The following is a 19,649-nucleotide window of genomic DNA, read 5'->3' as shown; positions in this document are numbered from 1 at the left end:
GAAGTGATTCAAAGCAATGGTCTATAGTTTGTTAACAAATAGATAATGACTAAACAACTGAATCATATAGCAAAGACTTTTCATGAATAGTACTTTCAAGACAAGCATCAATAAGTCTTGCATAAGAGTTAACTCATAAAGCAATAGATTCTTAATAGAAGGTTTTGAAGCAACACAAAGGAAGATTTAAGTTTCAGCAGTTGCTTTCAACTTTCAACATGTATATCTCATGGATAATCGTCAACACCAAGTAATATGATGAGTGCAAATAAGAAAGTATGTAAGAATCAATGCACACAGTTGACACAAGTGTTTGCTTCTAAGATAGAAAGAAGTAGGTAAACTGACTCAACATAAAGTAAAAGAAAGGCCCTTCGCAGAGGGAAGCAGGGATTACTCATGTGCTAGAGCTTTTTATTTTGAAAACATGGAAACAATTTTATCAACGGTAGTAATAATTCATATGTGTTATGCATAAAACCTCCTATAAGTTGCAAGCCTCATGCATCGAATACTAATAGTGCCCGCACCTTGTCCTAATTAGCTCGGATTTCCATGGATTATCATTGCATTTCATATGTTTCAACCAAGTGTCACAAAGGGGTACCTCTATGCCACCTGTACAAAGGTCCAAGGAGATAGATCGCATTTGATTTCTCAATTTTGATAGATCTCAACTTGAGGACATCCATACCGGGACAACATAGAAAACAGATAATGGACTCCTCTTTTATGCTTTAAGCATTCAACAACAGATAATATTCTCATAAGAGATTTGAGGATTAATGTCCAAGATGAAACTTCCACCATGATACATGGCTTTGGTTGGCGGCCCAATGTTCTTCTCTAACAATATGCATACTCAAACCATTTAACTCATGGCAAATCTCCCTTACTTCAGACAAGACGAACATGCATAGCAACTCACGTGATATTCAACAAAGGTGTAACAGGTTGATGGCGTCCCTAGAAACATGGTTACCGCTCAACAAGCAACTTATAAGAACTAAGATACATAAGCGACATATTCTTTACCACAATAGTTTTTTAGGCTACTTTCCCATGATCTATGTATTGCAAAGACAAGGAATGTAGCACCCTACCTTTTAATAAAGGTAAGATACCTGTGTATAGTGCTATTCCCGGGATCACTGATAGCACACACATTACAAAATATAGTAATCATTGCAATAGTATCAAATTACTACATCTTTGATCTAGAGGGTAAAGTAAAATCTTACAAATTGCATAGTCACATGGACTAGCTCTGTATAATGTTCAGAACAAACACAACGGAAAGTAAATCATCAATGAGCCTTCATCATCTTCATGTGCCACAGGCAGTCATGTTGGAATGTAGACTCGAGATCCTACCACGTACTTCTCCTCAGAAAATCCTGCACGTTTGAATATGCAGCCCCACGAATGGAGGTCAGTACAATGATGTACTGGCAAATGACACTTATATGGTGGCAGTTTTGGGCATGACTATCTACATGATATTTGGCTAGTGGAGTTTAGGCAAATTTGCATAAAGCCAATTTTATCCTACATTTTATTTAAAACAATTTTTTTAGAAAACTTGCAATGATGTCATAAACAGTACCATGGTTACATCTCCCATGTACTATCCGACAGTTGCTACTCAATTTTTAATTCATTTAGAAAAGGTGATGAGATTCTTCCGTACATTCCCTGCCTAGAAAGCTCAAATTGTCCATAACCGGGGGCACAGCTAAGATCTTAGGTTTACTCTCGAGAGGTTGTGCACTTTCACCTTACGACCCACCCTTCCCAAGAGAAGAATGAGACAAGATCTTTCAGAAGAAGGTTTCAACCATAACCAGCTAGACCCGTTCCCGTTTGCCCGTCACCACATCATCATGTCTAGCAACAAGTTGGACCTCACAACTTACTTAATCCCGGCAGAGCCCATAATACCATAAGGCTGCACTGGAAGCTAACTAAAACATGGACGACATAGAAATCTCTTTAATCCTGAGTGGCCATCCACAAGTGCACCCTCAGGCGATGACAACCACAATGTGGCCCTGAGTAGCCACTCAACATTTGCGCACTCTCAGGGATTCATCACTTTAGTCCCTAGGGCGCGTGAGGAATCACTTTAGTCCCTAGGGCGCGTGAGCCTGAGCAGCCGCCCACCAATCAACCAATCCACCCAGGTGATTCATTAAGGTTGTTAATTTTAATTCTCAATACTCACAATCCAAATTGATCAAAACAGCAGTGGCACTTTGTTATTGCTAGGCAAACTAAAATCCTAGCAATGGTTCAAGGGTGGCTACACACTACTAGGATTGATAAGCATAGCATAATTTTTATAAACAAAATCCTACCATGCATACTAGTTGAAAAACACTAATGCATACCAAAATAGGTAGGAAATTGAGTGTCACTTGCCTTTTGGTAGTTGAAGCGCGTTCACTTCTCTTAATCAAAATACGTGCCTCTCCGTACAAACTATAACATAGAATATAGCACAACATAAACACACCATTCAACAACAATAAAATCAAACAAAGCAAAACCACAAGTAATTATTCATTGTGTTTAATTTAGTCATCGGATAAAGAAGATATGGCATGAGGTATGGCTTGCAAGATATGAGTTGGAGATATTGAACGGATGGATTACATACTTGGAAAGAAAATGATTATCTAAGTCAAGTACTTAGAATAAAATGATTGATAGGAACCTATGGTCAATGTTTGTTTGCTACTCAGGATTGGGTAATTGAAATGTTCCATGTGATAAAATCACATGAGTCTCAGAATGGCGCAACTCAAAGTTTAGTAAAGTGTGACAACACTTACTAAGATAGTATGAGTTACACATAGGCTTGGGTATAAACAAATGATACATGAAATCACTCAAATTACTCATTTGTAAGTTGAATAGTTTTAAACTAGTCAAAGGAGTGAACGAAAAGCAATTTGGACAGACACGATATTGGTTCAAGGTAAGGTGTCGAGTGGTATTGGTGTGTGGATGTGATCATAAGTTTCATCTTCACAAAAGCATCATGTTGAGAAAGGCTTATACAAACCGATAATGGATATATACTCAAATTATCATATTTAAATTTGAATATTTGCAAAGTGATTCAAATATTTTGGACAGTGGTACTATTGGATGGAATATTGTAAAACAAGTTTTATGCAATTGGGTTCATTTCAAAATCATTTTTAGAACTCAGGTTATGACCAGATTAGTGATTTAAACGAATTTGAACTCATGAAGTTTGTGCACATAACAACTTTGATATTTTCTGACTCCATGATGTTCCACATGTTCTAAGGATTCGAGAGACTATAAAATTGTTAATTTTGGACGAGTAGATTATTTGATGTAATTTTTATAGTGAAAAAAGATTAATTAAATCATTTGAATTATGATTCGAAAACTAATACATAACATATACAATATTCTTGCATATTTGGATTCTACATGTTATAAGCTTTCCAACGATATAAAGTTTGTAAATTTTGGACCTCTGGATGATTTTATAATGAATTTCTAAGTTGGACACATAATCTGATAATTAAAATTTAAATTTAAAATGAGTTTGACCGAGTTTGACTGAGACGCTGACTGTACCGCTGACTGTATCACTGACTGTACTGCTGACTCTAGTTTGACTTTGAGCAGACCGAGTTGACTATGCTGATGTCATGATGATGTCATAAAGGTTGACAGAAAAATTTACTCAGATGGAAAAACTTTCTACATCAAAATTGTATAGAATTAATAGATCTATCTAACGCACAATTTACTTTTTACAACGAAATAATGAGCTTGACAAGATCTGAGTTATACCTTATAAGATCTGAATCTTGTATTACGTTTTTATCCTTGCTCGGTGAACGAAACAAGGTGAGACTTGCGGCAATTGAAAGATCTTGACGAGAGGAACAACTTCCATGTTGAAGTTATGACGATTTGAGATAGTTTTGAAACTCGATTTGGCTCCGGTTTACTCGAAATAGATCTGTAGATGAGCGATAAATCGGTACTTCAAATCGAAAAACTTTCAACAGGAAATTGTAGAGGATGATCAGATCTACATACTCACCAAAGGAATTTGGATTTCGTGAAAAGAGCACGAACTAATTGAAGATTCCCTTTGTCAGACCTGACGCCTTGCGATGCGAAATTGTCCGTGTATGGTGGACGAAAAGAGATGAGATTGGTCGGGATTGAAAGATCTCGACGAGATCTACAACTTTCGTATAGAGCCCGAAGCGATTTGAGGTGGTTTTGGTGGTCAAAACAACGAGTTAAGATTTCGTTGATCTAGGATTTCGAGAGGAGGAAAGGAAAAACGAAACTGCGACGTGGTGGTGGCTTTATATAGGCCATAGGCTGGTGGAAAAGGTGGGCCTCGAAGTTACGAACACGTAGAAACAAACGGATCTGAAATCGGAGTTGTGTAGCTCAAGAAAAATTGATTTAAGTGAAGATAAGTGTTGGCAAAACGAAAATCCTTTCGTGCCAGACACGAACAGGAGCTGGATCGCTGGAGCGTGGCCGGTCGGTCCGGCTGGCCCTGGCCTGGCTGCGAGCTGGGCCGCTCGGTCCGGCTAGCCGGCCCGATTTCCTTTTTTTTTCCTTATCTTTTTCTTTTTCTCTTTACTTGTTTCTTTTATAAAATGAGTTTCGTAACTCCGATTTGAGTGAATCAAATTCCTATAAGTTTGTAAACTTATTTTTCTTCTTATAAGATAACATAAACACTTAAATTTTATAAATTATAATTTCATATTATTTTTATTACAATTATGCCACTATGGCTATATGTGAATAGTACATAAGTGTAGCAAACAAGCTTCTAAAAATTTGTAAAAAACAAAATAGTGTTTTAGGACAATCAAGAAACCTTTTTAAAATCCATTTGTTAAATTAAAATTATAATCATATACACTTGGCCTATATGGCTATTTGGGCAATATTTTGTAAGAAAAGTTTTCCAGGGTTTTGTTTTCTTAAAAAGAATTCCATTAAGGATTTGAAAACTTTGAAAGCAAGAATATGTTTGATTTTGAAAATAATTTAAAACCAAAAGTCTTTAAAATACTATTTTGGAATTAACTTGTAAATAACTTTTAAAAAGTTTTAATTCTTTGTGAATTTTCAATCAATTTCAAACAATCAAACATCAAATTTATTTTTATTTTACAATCCAAAATTTAGAAAATTTCGGGATGTGACAAGGAATGATATTTTTAAAGGTAGCATGCAAGCAATTTACTTTGGAATGGCAGAAAATACCACATAGTAGGTAGTTATGGTGGACACAAATGGCATAAGTTTTAGCTCAAGGTTTTGGATGCACGAGAAGCATTCCCTCTCAGTACAAGGCTTTGGCTAGCAAGGTTGTTTGAAGCAAACACAAGTATGAACCGGTACAGCAAAACTTACATAAGAACATATTGCAAGCATTATAAGACTCTAGACTGTCTTCCTTGTTGCTCAAATACTTTTACCAGAAAATGTCTAGACTTTAGAGAGACCAATCATGCAAACCAAATTTCAACAAGCTCTACGGTAGTTCTCCACTAATAGGTTTAAACCACATGATGCAAGAGCTTAAACATGATCTACTTGAGAGGTCAAAACAATTGCCAAGTATCAAATTATTCAAGATAATATACCAATTACCACATGAAGCATTTTCTGTTTCCAACCAAATAGCAATAAATGAAGCGGCTTTCAACTTTTTTCATGAACATTAAAAGTAAAACTAAGAACACCAGTGTTCAATATGAAAAAGCGGAGCGTGTCTTTCTCCCACACAATGAATGCTAGGATCCGATTTTATTCAGAGAATGAAAATAACAAAACGAAAATAAAAGCACACAGACGCTCCAAGTAAAGTACATAAGATGTGACGGAATAAAAATATAGTTTCACTAGAGGTGACCTGATAAGTTGTTGATGAAGAAGGGGATGCCTTGGGCATCCCCAAGCTTAGACGCTTGAGTCTTCTTGAAATATGCAGGGATGAACCACGGGGGCATCCCCAAGCTTAGACTTTTCACTCTTCTTGATCATATCATATCATCCTCCTCTCTTGATCCTTGAAAACTTCCTTCACACCAAACTCAAAACAATCTCATTAGAGGGTTAGTGCATAATCAAAAATTCACATGTTCAGCGAGGACACAATTATTCCCAACACTTCTGGACATTACCCAAGGCTACTGAATGTTAATGGAGCAAAGAAATCCACTCAACACAGTAAAAGAGGCAATGTGAAATAAAAGGCAGAATCTGTCAAAACAGAACAGTCCGTAAAGACGAATTTGTTCGAGGCACTTAACTTGCTCAGATGGAAAAGCTCCAGTTGAACGAAAGTTGCGTACATATCTGAGGATCACGCATGAATTTTTGCAGAATTTTAAGATTCTCCTACAGAGAGATCAACTCAAATTCGTGACAGCTAAAAATCTGTTTCTGCGCTGAAATCCAAATCTAGTATCAACTTTACTATCAAAGACTTCACTTGGCACAACAATGCAATAAAATAAAGATACAAAGGTATTGCTACAGTAGTAACAAGCACCTTGACTCAAATATAAAACAAAAAATGCAGAAATAAAATAATGGGTTGTCTCCCATAAGCGCTTTTCTTTAACGCCTTTCAGCTAGGCGCAGAAAGTATAAATCAAGTAACATCAAGAGAAGAAGCATCAACATAGGAGTTGGGAGTTTTCTCAGCAATGCATTGTATCTTATCTATGTAAGTTTCAGAAGCTCCTCTTTTATTACTTTTAGGCTTACTATCCTCCTCAAATAAATTTTCAGGAACAATCCAATCAAAATTCTTTTCTAGTGCCTCATGCATTCCTATGAGTTTATAAGGTATTGGTATTTTAATCTCTCCCTCACAATTGGCTTCATTAGTGTATTTTAGCCTATCTTTTTCCATCTTTTCAAGGGTATTTGCAAAATTGGTATAAAAGCCAAGCGTCTTATGTTGAATAAAGACTTTCCTAGCTTCTCTAGCTACATCACCAAATTCTTTAAGAAGGGTTTCTAAAACAAAATCTTTCTTTTCTCCTTCTTCCATATCACAGAGTGTAAGAAACATATGTTGCATTATAGGATTAAGATTAACAAATCTAGCTTCCAACATGTGCACTAAAGAGGCAGTAGCAATTTCATAATTAGGAGCAAGTTCCACCAAGGATCTATCTTCAAAATCTTTAACCGTACTAACATGAGTGAAAAATTCTTCTATATTATCTCTTCCAATGATAGACCCACTCCCTACCGATATATCTTTCAAATTGAACTTAGGGAGAAGCATGATGAAATAAACAAAGATAAACTAATAAATAAAGTAAATGCAAGTAACTAATTTTTGTGTGTTTTTGATATAAATAAAGCAAACAAAACAGAAAATAAAATAAAGCAAGACAATAAACAAAGTAAAGAGATTGGATGTGAGAGACTCCCCTTGCAGCGTGTCTTGATCTCCCCGGTAACGGCGCCAGAAAAATGCTTGATGGCGCGTGAAGCACACGTCCGTTGGGAACCCCAAGAGGAAGGTGTGATGCGTACAGCAGCAAGTTTTCCCTCAGTAAGAAACCAAGGTTTATCGAACCAGTAGGAGATGAAGGCCACGTGAAGGTTGTTGGTGAAGGAGTGTAGTGCGGCGCAACACCAGGGATTCCGGCGCCAACATGGAACCTGCACAACATAATCAAAATACTTTGCCCCAACTTAACAGTGAGGTTGTCAATCTCACCGGCTTGCTGTAAACAAAGGATTAAACGTATGGTGTGGAGAATGATGTTTGATTGCAAAGAACAACAGAGAAAAATGATTGCAGTAGGTTGTATTTCAGATGTAAAAGAATGGACCGGGGTCCACAGTTCACTAGTGGTGTCTCTCCAATAAGATAAATAACATGTTGGGTGAACAAATTACAGTTGGGCAATTGACAAATAGAGAGGGCATAACAATGCACATACATATCATGATGACTACTATGAGATTTATTTAGGGCATTACGACAAAGAACATAGACCGCTATCCAGCATGCATCTATGCCTAAAAAGTCCACCTTCGGGTTAGCATCCGCACCCCTTCCAGTATTAAGTTGCAAACAACAGACAATTGCATTAAGTATTGTGCGTAATGTAAACAATACAAATATCCTTAGACAAAGCATTGATGTTTTATCCCTAGTGGCAACATCACATCCACAACCTTAGAAATTTCTGTCACTGTCCCAGATTCAATGGAGGCATGAACCCACTATCGAGCATAAATACTCCCTCTTGGAGTCACAAGTATCAACTTGGCCAGAGCCTCTACTAGCAACGGAGAGCATGCAAGATCATAAACAACACATATATGATAGATCGATAATCAACTTGACATAGTATTCCATATTCATCGGATCCCAACAAACACAACATGTAGCATTACAAATAGATGATCTTGATCATGATAGGCAGCTCACAAGATCGAAACATGATAGCACAAGAGGAGAAGACAACCATCTAGCTACTGCTATGGACCCATAGTCCAAGGATGAACTACTCACGCATCAGTCCGGAGGCGGGCATGGTGATGTAGAGCCCTCCGGTGATGATTCCCCTCTCCGGCAGGGTGATGACCCACAAGTATAGGGGATCGCAACAGTCTTCGAGGGAAGTAAAACCCAAATTTATTGATTCGACACAAGGGGAGGTAAAGAATACTTATAAGCCTTAACAACTGAGTTGTCAATTCAGCTGCACCTGGAAAAGCACTAGTAACAGGGGTGATGTGAAAGCAGCAGTAATATGGGAGCAATAGTAACAGTAACGCAGCAGCAGTAGCAGTAATATGAGATCAATGATATAAGGATTATCACTGTAGCTTTCTATGCAAAAATTAAGGATAGAAGAGACATAATCTTTAAGGTCCTTACAAACAACACAAGTTTCATAATTTTTAGCAATGAAGGATTCTATCTTAGAGGCTCCCATAAATAAGACAAATTGTTCTACCTCTTCGAACCCAAAATGAATACAGTTATTCCAATTATAGTTCTTAATTAAAACTTCCTCACTAAAGCCACATTGAAATTTAAGATGTTTAGTATCCTGTTGAGAGCAACAGTTTATATCATGGCGTTTAAGTAAGATTTTAGCAATTGTATTCAATTTTTCTATCACAGCACTCATAACTTTACCCGTTCTTGATTCTCTATAATTATTATATAATTCAATAAGCTCCAAATAGGTTGTAGGTTCTCCCATAGCAACAGTTTTTAATTTTTTGGTTTTTCAAATTTTTATGGATTTTTGGGTATATGAGAAAAATAAAACAAGACAAAAAGAAACTAGACAAAAGTAAACTAAACAAAAGAAAACTAGACAGAAATAAACTAAGCACAAATAAACTAGACAAAAGGAAACTAAGCAAAATAAAATAAAATAAAATAGAGAGAGAGGTAGAGTGTACTCCCCAGGTGAACTTATGAGTAGAGCTATGCCTCCCCGGCAACGGCACCAGAAAATAGTCTTGATGACCCACAAGTATAGGGATCGCAACAGTCTTCGAGGGAAGTAAAACCCAAATTTATTTATTCGACACAAGGGGAGGTAAAGAATACTTATAAGCCTTAACAACTGAGTTGTCAATTCAGCTGCACCTGGAAAAGCACTAGTAACAGGGGTGATGTGAAAGCAGCAGTAATATGGGAGCAATAGTAACAGTAACACAGCAGCAGTAGCAGTAATATGAGAGCAATGGCACCAGAAAATAGTTGATACTACTTCCAATGTCATGTAGAACGAGTATATGATGATGAGAGATGGACCGGGGTTCCCAGCTATCTACACTAGTGGTAACTCTCCAATAACAAGTGTTGGGTGAACAAATTACAGTTGGGCAATTGATAGGATTGAAATAGCATTAAGACAGAACATCAAGATCATTAATCATGTAGGCATGTTTTCCATATATAGTCATACGTGCTCGCAATGAGAAACTTGTACAACATCTTTTGTCCTACCAGCCGGTGGCAGCCGGGCCTCTAGGGAATCTACTGGAAATTAAGGTACTCCTTTTAATAGAGCACCGGAGCAAAGCATTAACACTCCGTGAAAACATGTGATCCTCATATCTAAGCCTTCCCCTCCAGTTGTCCCAATTTCTGTCATTTTGGGGCCTTTGGTTCCAGACATAGACATGTGCATACAACTTGTAGATACAATCTAAGCAATAAGTATAGAGCTTAAATCTAAGATCATGCCACTCGGGCCCTAGTGACAAGCATTAAACACAACAAGATTGCAGCAACAATAACTTCACAAACTTTATAGATAGACTAATCATAATGTAACAATCCATCGGATCCCAACAAACACAACACCGATTACATCAGATGAATCTCAATCATGTAAGGCAGCTCATGAGATCATTGTATTGAAGTACATGGGGGAGAGAATACCAACTAGCTACAGCTATAACCCGTAGTCCATGGGGGAACTATTCACGGAGCATGATGGAGGCGGTGGCGTCGATGGAGATGGCTTCCGGGGGCACTTCCCCGTCCCAGCAGGGTGCCGGAACAGAGACTTCTGTCCCGCGAATTGGAGTTTCGCGATGGTGGCGGCGCCCCTGGAGTCTTTCTGGAGTTTCGTCAATTGGTATCGATGTTTTAGGTCAGGACGGCTTAAATAGGCGAAGAGTCGGAGTCGGAGGGGCCACGGGGCCTCCTCACACTAGGCCGGCGCGGCCAGGGTGGAGCGCGCGGCCCTGTTGTGTGGGGCCCCCAGGGCTCCCCTCTGGTCCCCCTCTGACTTTCTGGAAGGTTCCGGGAAAAATAAGGTTCTGGGCGTTGATTTCGTCGAATTCCGAGAATATTGCCCGAACAGCCTTTCTGGAACCAAAAACAACAGAAAACAGCAACTGGCCCTTCGGCATCTCGTTAATAGGTTAGTTCCATAAAATGCTTAAAAACATTATAAAGTGCAAGCAAAACATGTAAGTATTGTCATAAAACAAGCATGGAACATCAGAAATTATAGGTACGTTGGAGACGTATCAGCATCCCCAAGCTTAGTTCCTGCTCACCCTCGAGTAGGTAAACGATAAAAAAAAGTAATTTCTGTAGTGACATGCTACTTACATAATCTTGATCATCCTATTATAAAGCATATGAGATGAATGCAGTGACTCAAGGCAATGATCTATAGTTGCTAACAAATAGATAACATATAGCAAAACTTTTCATGAATAGTACTTTCAAGACAAGCATCAAAAGCCTTGCATAAGAGTTAACTCATAAAGCAATACATTCAAAGTAAAGGCATTGAAGCAACACAGAGAAAGATTTAAGTTTCAGCAGTTGCTTTCAACTTTCAACATGCATATCTCATGGATAATTGTCAACATAAAGTAATATGATGAATACAAATAAGTAAGTATGTAAGAATCAATGCACAGTTGACACAGGTGTTTGCTTCTAAGATGGAAGGAAGTAGGTAAACTGACTCAACATAAAGTAAAAGAAAGGCCCTTCGTAGAGGGAAGCAGGGATTAAATCATGTGCTAGAGCTTTTTAAGTTTTGAAATCATATAGAGAGCATAAAAGTAAAGTTTTGAGAGGTGTTTGTTGTTGTCAACGAATGGTAGCGGGTACTCTAACTACCTTATCAACCAGACTTTCAAGAGCGGCTCCCATGAAGGACGTTATCTCTACCAGCAAGGTAGATCATCCCTCTTCTCTTTTGTTTACACATGTATTTTAGTTTTATTTATGGTTGACACTCCTCCCAACCTTTTGCTTTCACAAGCCATGGCTAACCGAATCCTCGGGTGCCTTCCAACATTCACATACCATGAAGGAGTGTCTATTTGCAAAATTAAGTTGCTTACTGATAGATCAGGGCAAAGCATGTGAAGAGAATTATTAATGAAAGTTAATTAATTGGGGCTGGGAACCCCATTGCCAGCTCTTTTTGCAAAGTTATTGGATAAGCGGATGAAGCCACTAGTCCATTGGTGAAGGTCTGTCCGGAGTAAATGACAAGATCGAAAGATAAAACACCACATACTTCCTCATGAGCTATAAAACATTGACACAAATAAGAGATAATAGCTTTTGAATTGTTTAAAGGTAGCACATGAAGTATTTGCTTGGAATGGCAGGAAATACCACATAGTAGGTAGATATGGTGGACACAGATGGCATAGGTTTTGGCTCAAGGTTTTGGATGCACGAGAAGCATTTCCTCTCAGTACAAGGCTTTGGCTAGCAAGGTTGTTTGAAGAAAACACAAGTATGAACTGGTACATCAAAACTTACATAAGAACATATTGCAAGCATTATAAAACTCTACACTGTCTTCCTTGTTGCTCAAACACTTTTACCAGAAAATATCTAGACCTTAGAGAGACCAATCATGCAAACCAATTTCAACAAGCTCTACGGTAGTTCTCCACTAATTGGTTTAAACTACATGATGCAAGAGCTTAATCATGATCTACTTGAGGGCTCAAAACAATTGCCAAGTATCAAATTATCCAAGACAATATGAGGCATTTTCTTTTTCCAACCAAATATCAATAAGTGCAATAGCTTCCAACTTTTACCATTGAACATTAAAAGTAAGAGCGAAGAACACAAGTGTTCATATGAAAAAGCGGAGCGTGTCTCTCTCCCAAACAAGGATTGCTAGGATCCGAATTTATTCAAACATAAACAAAAATAAAAACAACAGACGTTCCAAGTAAAAGCACATATGATGTGACCGAATAAAAATATAGTTTCAATAGAAGAAACCTGATAAGTTGATGAAGAAGGGGATGCCTTGGGCATCCCCAAGCTTAGACGCTTGAGTCTTCTTGAAATATGCAGGGATGAACCACGGGGACATCCCCAAGCTTAGACTTTTCACTCTTCTTGATCATATATCATCCTCCTCTCTTGACCCTTGAAAACTTCCTTCACACCAAACTTCTCATAAACTTCATTAGAGGGGTTAGTACTCAAAAACTTTAATCCACTTTGGTCCTGTAGTGACACATTGCAAGAACTCAATAAAACATTAGCTACAGCTCTCCACGTCTAGAAAGCCTCACTTAAAGTCCACAAGAGACAATGCAAAAAACAGAGACATAATCTGTCAAAACAGAACAGCCAGTAAACATGGATTTATAAGAGGTACTTCCGTTGCTCAAATCAGAAAACTCAAAACTAATGAAAGTTGCGTACATATCTGAGGAATACACACGTAAATTGGCAGATTTTTCTGAGTTACCTATAGAGAGCCCTGCCCACATTCGTGACAGATAGAAATCTGTTTCTGCGCAGAAATCCAAATCTAGTATCAACCTTCTATTAGAGACTTCACTTGGCACAACATTGCAATAAAATAAAGATAAGGAGAGGTTGCTATAGTAGTAACAATTTCCAAGACACAACAAAACAGTAGCAAAATAAAGACATGGGTTATCTCCCAAGAAGTGCTTTCTTTATAGCCATTAAGATGGGCTCAGCAATTTTAATGATGCACTCGCAAGAAATAAGAGTTGAAGCAAAAGAGAGCATCAAGAAGCAAATTCAAAACACATTTAAGTCTTACCCACTTCCTATGCATAGGAATCTTGTACACAAATAAATTCATGAAGAACAAAGTGACAAGCATAGCAAGATAAAACAAGAGTAACTTCAAAAGTTTCAGCATATAGAGAGGTGTTTTAGTACCATGCAAATTTCTACAACCATATTTTCCTCTCTCATAATAATTTTCAGTAGCTTCTTGGATAAATTCAACAACATAACTATCACATAAAGCATGCTTTTCATGATCCATAAACACATAATTTTTATCAAGCTCAGAAATAATAGGACCAAAACTTTCAAACTCACTTTTATCAATAATATAACAAGATGATTGATCAATCTCAAAAGATATGGGAATCATAGATAAAGTCAAGACTTCTCCAATCCCATTTTCATTAGTAGTACAATTAATATTATCAAGTAACATAGGACCATCATCTAGAGCTTTATCATAAACATTTGCTAAGCAAAACTCTTTAGTACCATGCATTTCGACATCAGGCACAAACAAAGCATTATCATAAGATTTATCAAAATAGCATGGATTATCATAGATAACAGGAGCATAATTATTTTCACAAGTTTTATTCATAGGGAATATTTCAAGAGAATCCACAGGAACATAACATTCATCCTCCTTTGGTAAGCATGGAGGACAATCAAATAGTGTAAGAGAATCCATTCTTCCTCCTTTTGTTCATCACTCTTCTCTTCTTTTTCATCCAATGAGCTTTCAGGTTCATCAATTTCCTCCTCTTTTTCATCCAATGAGCTTTCAGGTTCATCAATTTCTTCTTCCACTGGTTCCTGCAAATTGTGAGTGCATTCTTGTGCATTAATGAGTCTCTCTTTATAATCAATGATATAAGGATTATCACTGTAGCTTTCTATGCAAAAATTAAGGATAAAAGAGACATAATCTTTAAGGTCCTTACAAACAACACAAGTTTCATAATTTTTAGCAATGAAGGATTCTATCTCAGAGGCTCCCATAAATAAGACAAATTGTTCTACCTCTTCGAACCCAAAATGAATATAGTTATTCCAATTATAGTTCTTAATTAAAACTTCCCCACTAAAGCCACATTGAAATTTAAGATGTTTAGTATCCTGTTGAGAGCAACAGTTTATATCATGGCGTTTAAGCAAGATTTTAGCAATTGTATTCAATTTTTCTATCACAGCACTCATAACTTTACCCGTTCTTGATTCTCTATAATTATTATATAATTCAATAAGATCCAAATAGGTTGTAGGTTCTCCCATAGCAACAGTTTTTAATTTTTTGGTTTTTCAAATTTTTATGGATTTTTGGGTATATGAGAAAAATAAAACAAGACAAAAAGAAACTAGACAAAAGTAAACTAAGCAAAATAAAACTAGACAGAAATAAACTAAGCACAAATAAACTAGACAAAAGTAAACTAAGCAAAATAAAATAAAATAAAACAGAGAGAGAGGTAGAGTGTACTCCCCAGGTGAACTTATGAGTAGAGCTATGCCTCCCCGGCAACGGCGCCAGAAAATAGTCTTGATGACCCACAAGTATAGGGGATCGCAACAGTCTTCGAGGGAAGTAAAACCCAAATTTATTGATTCGACACAAGGGGAGGTAAAGAATACTTATAAGCCTTAACAACTGAGTTGTCAATTCAGTCGCACTGAAAAGCACTAGTAACAGGGGTGATGTGAAAGCAGCAGTAATATGGGAGCAATAGTAACAGTAACACAGCAGCAGTAGCAGTAATATGAGAGCAATGGCACCAGAAAATAGTTGATACTACTTCCAATGTCATGTAGAACGAGTATATGATGATGAGAGATGGACCGGGGTTCCTAGCTATCTACACTAGTGGTAACTCTCCAATAACAAGTGTTGGGTGAACAAATTACAGTTGGGCAATTGATAGGATTGAAATAGCATTAAGACAGAACATCAAGATCATTAATCATGTAGGCATGTTTTCCATATATAGTCATACGTGCTCGCAATGAGAAACTTGTACAACATCTTTTGTCCTACCAGCCGGTGGCAGCCGGGCCTCTAGGGAATCTACTGGAAATTAAGGTACTCCTTTTAATAGAGCACCGGAGCAAAGCATTAACACTCCGTGAAAACATGTGATCCTCATATCTAAACCTTCCCCTCCAGTTGTCCCAATTTCTGTCACTTTGGGGCCTTTGGTTCCAGACATAGACATGTGCATACAACTTGTAGATACAATCTAAGCAATAAGTATAGAGCTTAAATCTAAGATCATGCCACTCGGGCCCTAGTGACAAGCATTAAACACAACAAGATTGCAGCAACAATAACTTCACAAACTTTATAGATAGACTAATCATAATGTAACAATCCATCGGATCCCAACAAACACAACACTGATTACATCAGATGAATCTCAATCATGTAAGGCAGCTCATGAGATCATTGTATTGAAGTACATGGGGGAGAGAATACCAACTAGCTACAGCTAGAACCCGTAGTCCATGGGGGAACTATTCACGGAGCATGATGGAGGCGGTGGCGTCGATGGAGATGGCTTCCGGGGGCACTTCCCTGTCCCGGCAGGGTGCCGGAACAGAGACTTCTATCCCCCGAATTGGAGTTTCGCGATGGTGGCGGCGCCCCTGGAGTCTTTCTGGAGTTTCGTCAATCGGTATCGATGTTTTAGGTCAGGACGACTTAAATAGGCGAAGAGTCGGAGTCGGAGGGGCCACGGGGCCTCCTCACACTAGGCCGGCGCGGCCAGGGTGGAGCCCGCGCAGCCCTGTTGTGTGGGGCCCCCAGGGCTCCCCTCTGGTCCCCCTCTGACTTTCTGGAAGGCTCCGGGAAAAATAAGGTTCTGGGCGTTGATTTCGTCGAATTCCGAGAATATTGCCCGAACAGCCTTTCTGGAACCAAAAACAACAGAAAACAGCAACTGGCCCTTCGGCATCTCGTTAATAGGTTAGTTCCATAAAATGCTTAAAAACATTATAAAGTGCAAGTAAAACATGTAAGTATTGTCATAAAACAAGCATGGAACATCAGAAATTATAGGTACGTTGGAGACGTATCACAGGGTGCCGGAGGCGATCTTCAGAACCCCCCGAGATGGGGTTGACGGCGGCGGCGTCTCAGTAACTTTTCTCGTATCGTGGCTCTCGGTACTAGGGTTTTCGCGACGGAAGGATTATATAGGCGAAGGGGCAGAGTCGGGGGACGCCCGAGGGGCCCACCCCATATGGCGGCGCGGCCAGGGGTGGGGCCGCGCCCCCCTATGGTGTGGCCGCCTGGTGGCCCCTCTTCGTCTCCTCTTCGGTGTTCTGGAAGGCTCCGTGGAAAATAAGACCGTGGGCTTTTGTTTCGTCCAATTCCGAGAATATTTCCTGTGTAGGATTTCTGAAACCAAAAACTGCAGAAAATAGGAACTGGCGCTTCGGCATCTTGTTAATAGGTTAGTACCGGAAAATGCATCAAAATGATGTAAAGTGTATATAAAACATGTGAGTATTGTCATAAAACTAGCATGGAACATAAGAAATTATAGATACGTTTGAGACATATCAATATGAAGCGCTGATACATGGGATGAAGATGTTGAAGGCTTGCGGTGCGACCCGATTAAAGATTTTCGGCGATTCCCAATTGGTGGCTCAACAGGTGATGAACCAATGTGACGCAGTCAATGATAGTATGATAGCATACAAGGAGGTATACAATGAACTCGAGAAGCTTTTTGACGGGTGCGAAGTAAATCATATCAGTAGACTCAGTAACGATGAAGCCGACGTCCTGGCAAATATTGGGTCGCAGTGTTTAGCTATACCACCCGAAGTATTTTGGGAGGAGATAAGTGATATGTCTCAAACGTATCTATAATTTATTATGTTCCATGCTAGTTATATGACAATACTCACATGTTTTACATACACTTTATATCATTTTTATGCATTTTCCGGCACTAACCTATTAACAAGATGCCGAAGCGCCAGTTCCTGTTTTCTGCTGTTTTTGGTTTCAGAAATCCTACACAGGAAATATTCTCGGAATTGGACGAAACAAAAGCCCACGGTCTTATTTTGCACGGAGCCTTCCAGAAGTCCGAAGAGGAGACAAAGAAGGGCGACGAGGCGGCCACACCCTAGGGGGGCGCGGCCCCACCCTGGGGCGCGCCGCCCTATGGGGTGGGCCCCTCGGGCGCCTCCCGACTCTGCCCCTTCGCCTATATAATCTCTCCGTCGCGAAAACCCTATCACCGACAACCACGATACGAGAAAAGTTACTATGACGCCGCCGCCGCCAATCCCATCTCGGGGGATTCAGGAGATCGCCTCCGGCACCCTGCCGGAGAGGGGAATCATCACCGGAGGGCTTGATGTCAACGGGTGCTTCTATTCTTGTAGACAGTGTTGGGCCTCCAAGAGCAGAGGTTTGTAGAACATCAGCAAGTTTCCCTTAAGTGGATCACCCAAGGTTTATCGAACTCAGGGAGGAAGAGGTCAAAGATATCCCTCTCATGCAACCCTGCAACCACAAAGCAAGAAGTCTCTTGTGTCCCCAACACACCTAATAGGTGCACTAGTTTGGCGAAGAGATAGTGAAATACAGGTGGTATGAATAAGTATGAGCAGTAGCAATGGCACCAGAAAAGTGCTTTGCTGTCCAGGACTGGCGTGTGGTTGATGGTGGTAATATTGCAGGCAGTATAAATGCAGTAAAACAGTAAACAAGCAGCGATAGCAGTATTTAGGAACAAGGCCTAGGGATCATACTTTCACGAGTGGACACTCTCAACATTGATCACATAACAGAATAAATAAATAGATGCTAGACTCTACACCCTCTTGTTGGATGATGAACACCACTAACTGTGTAGGATTACACGAACCCTCAATGCCGGAGTTAACAAGATCCACAATATTCAATGTTCATATTTAAATAACCTTAGAGTGCATGACAGATCAACATAACTAAACCAAGTACTAACATAGCATGCACACTGTCACCTTCACACTACGAAAGGAGGAATAGATCACATCAATACTATCATAGCAATAGTTAACTTCATAATATACAAGAGATCACAATCATAGCCTACGCCAAGTACTACACGATGCACACACTGTCACCATTACACCGTGCAGGAGGAATAAACTACTTTAATAACATCACTAGAGTAGCACACAGATATATTGTGATACAAAACACATTGCAATCATAAAGGGATATAAATAAGCACTTCACTATGCCATTCATAACAGTGAATAAGTATTCTGTGAAATATAGCCTAAGAGACCCACACGGTGCACACACTGTCACCTTTACACACGTGGGACAAGGAGTCTCCGGAGATCACATAAGTAAAATCCACTTGACTAGCATAATGACATCTAGATTACAAGCATCATCATATGAATCTCAATCATGTAAGGCAGCTCATGAGATTATTGTATTGAAGTACATAGGAGAGAGATGAACCACATAGCTACCGGTACAGCCCCGAGCCTCGATGGAGAACTACTCCCTCCTCATGGGAGACAGCAGCGTTGATGAAGATGGCGGTAGTGTCGATGGAGAAGCCTTCCGGGGGCACTTCCCCGTCCCGGCGGCGTGCCGGAACAGAGACTCCTGTCCCCCAGATCTTGGCTTCGTGATGGCGGCGGCTCTGGAAGGTTTCTCGTACCGTGGCTTTTCCGTATCGTGATTTTAGGTCAGGGACCTTTAAATAGGCGAAGAGGCGGAGTCGGAAGGTCAACGAGGCGGTGACACACTAGGGGGCGCGGCCAAGGCCTGGGCCGTGCCACCCTGGCGTCTGGTGGCCCAGTGGCCCCCCTCTGGCCTCTCTCGGGTGTTCTGGAAGCTTCGCGTGATCCTAAGATGCTGGGCGTTGATTTCGTCCGATTCCGAGAATATTTCCTTACTAGGATTTCTGAAACCAAAAATAGCATTAAACAGCAACTGGCCCTTCGGCATCTCGTCAATAGGTTAGTTCCGAAAAACGCATAAATATTACATAAAGTATGCATAAAACATGTAGATATCATCAATAATGTGGCATGGAACATAAGAAAT

The 19,649-nt window shown here is 39.4% G+C and overlaps 1 long non-coding RNA gene across 1 annotated transcript; it reads right to left on the bottom strand.

Annotated features, from left to right (window-relative positions):
- Window positions 1-1,040: 1,040 nt before the first annotated feature.
- Window positions 1,041-4,359, bottom strand: LOC127313284 (uncharacterized). Its single transcript, XR_007858865.2, has 4 exons — window positions 4,094-4,359; window positions 3,838-4,009; window positions 2,422-2,481; window positions 1,041-1,397 (listed from the first exon to the last, which is right to left on the bottom strand). It is a non-coding gene; the product is annotated as an uncharacterized lncRNA (long non-coding RNA).
- Window positions 4,360-19,649: the final 15,290 nt, after the last annotated feature.

The sequence above is a fragment of the Lolium perenne genome, chromosome 7, assembly GCF_019359855.2.
Source record: "Lolium perenne isolate Kyuss_39 chromosome 7, Kyuss_2.0, whole genome shotgun sequence".
Taxonomy (NCBI): domain Eukaryota; kingdom Viridiplantae; phylum Streptophyta; class Magnoliopsida; order Poales; family Poaceae; genus Lolium; species Lolium perenne.
This window is presented reverse-complemented; position numbering and strand designations above follow the sequence as displayed.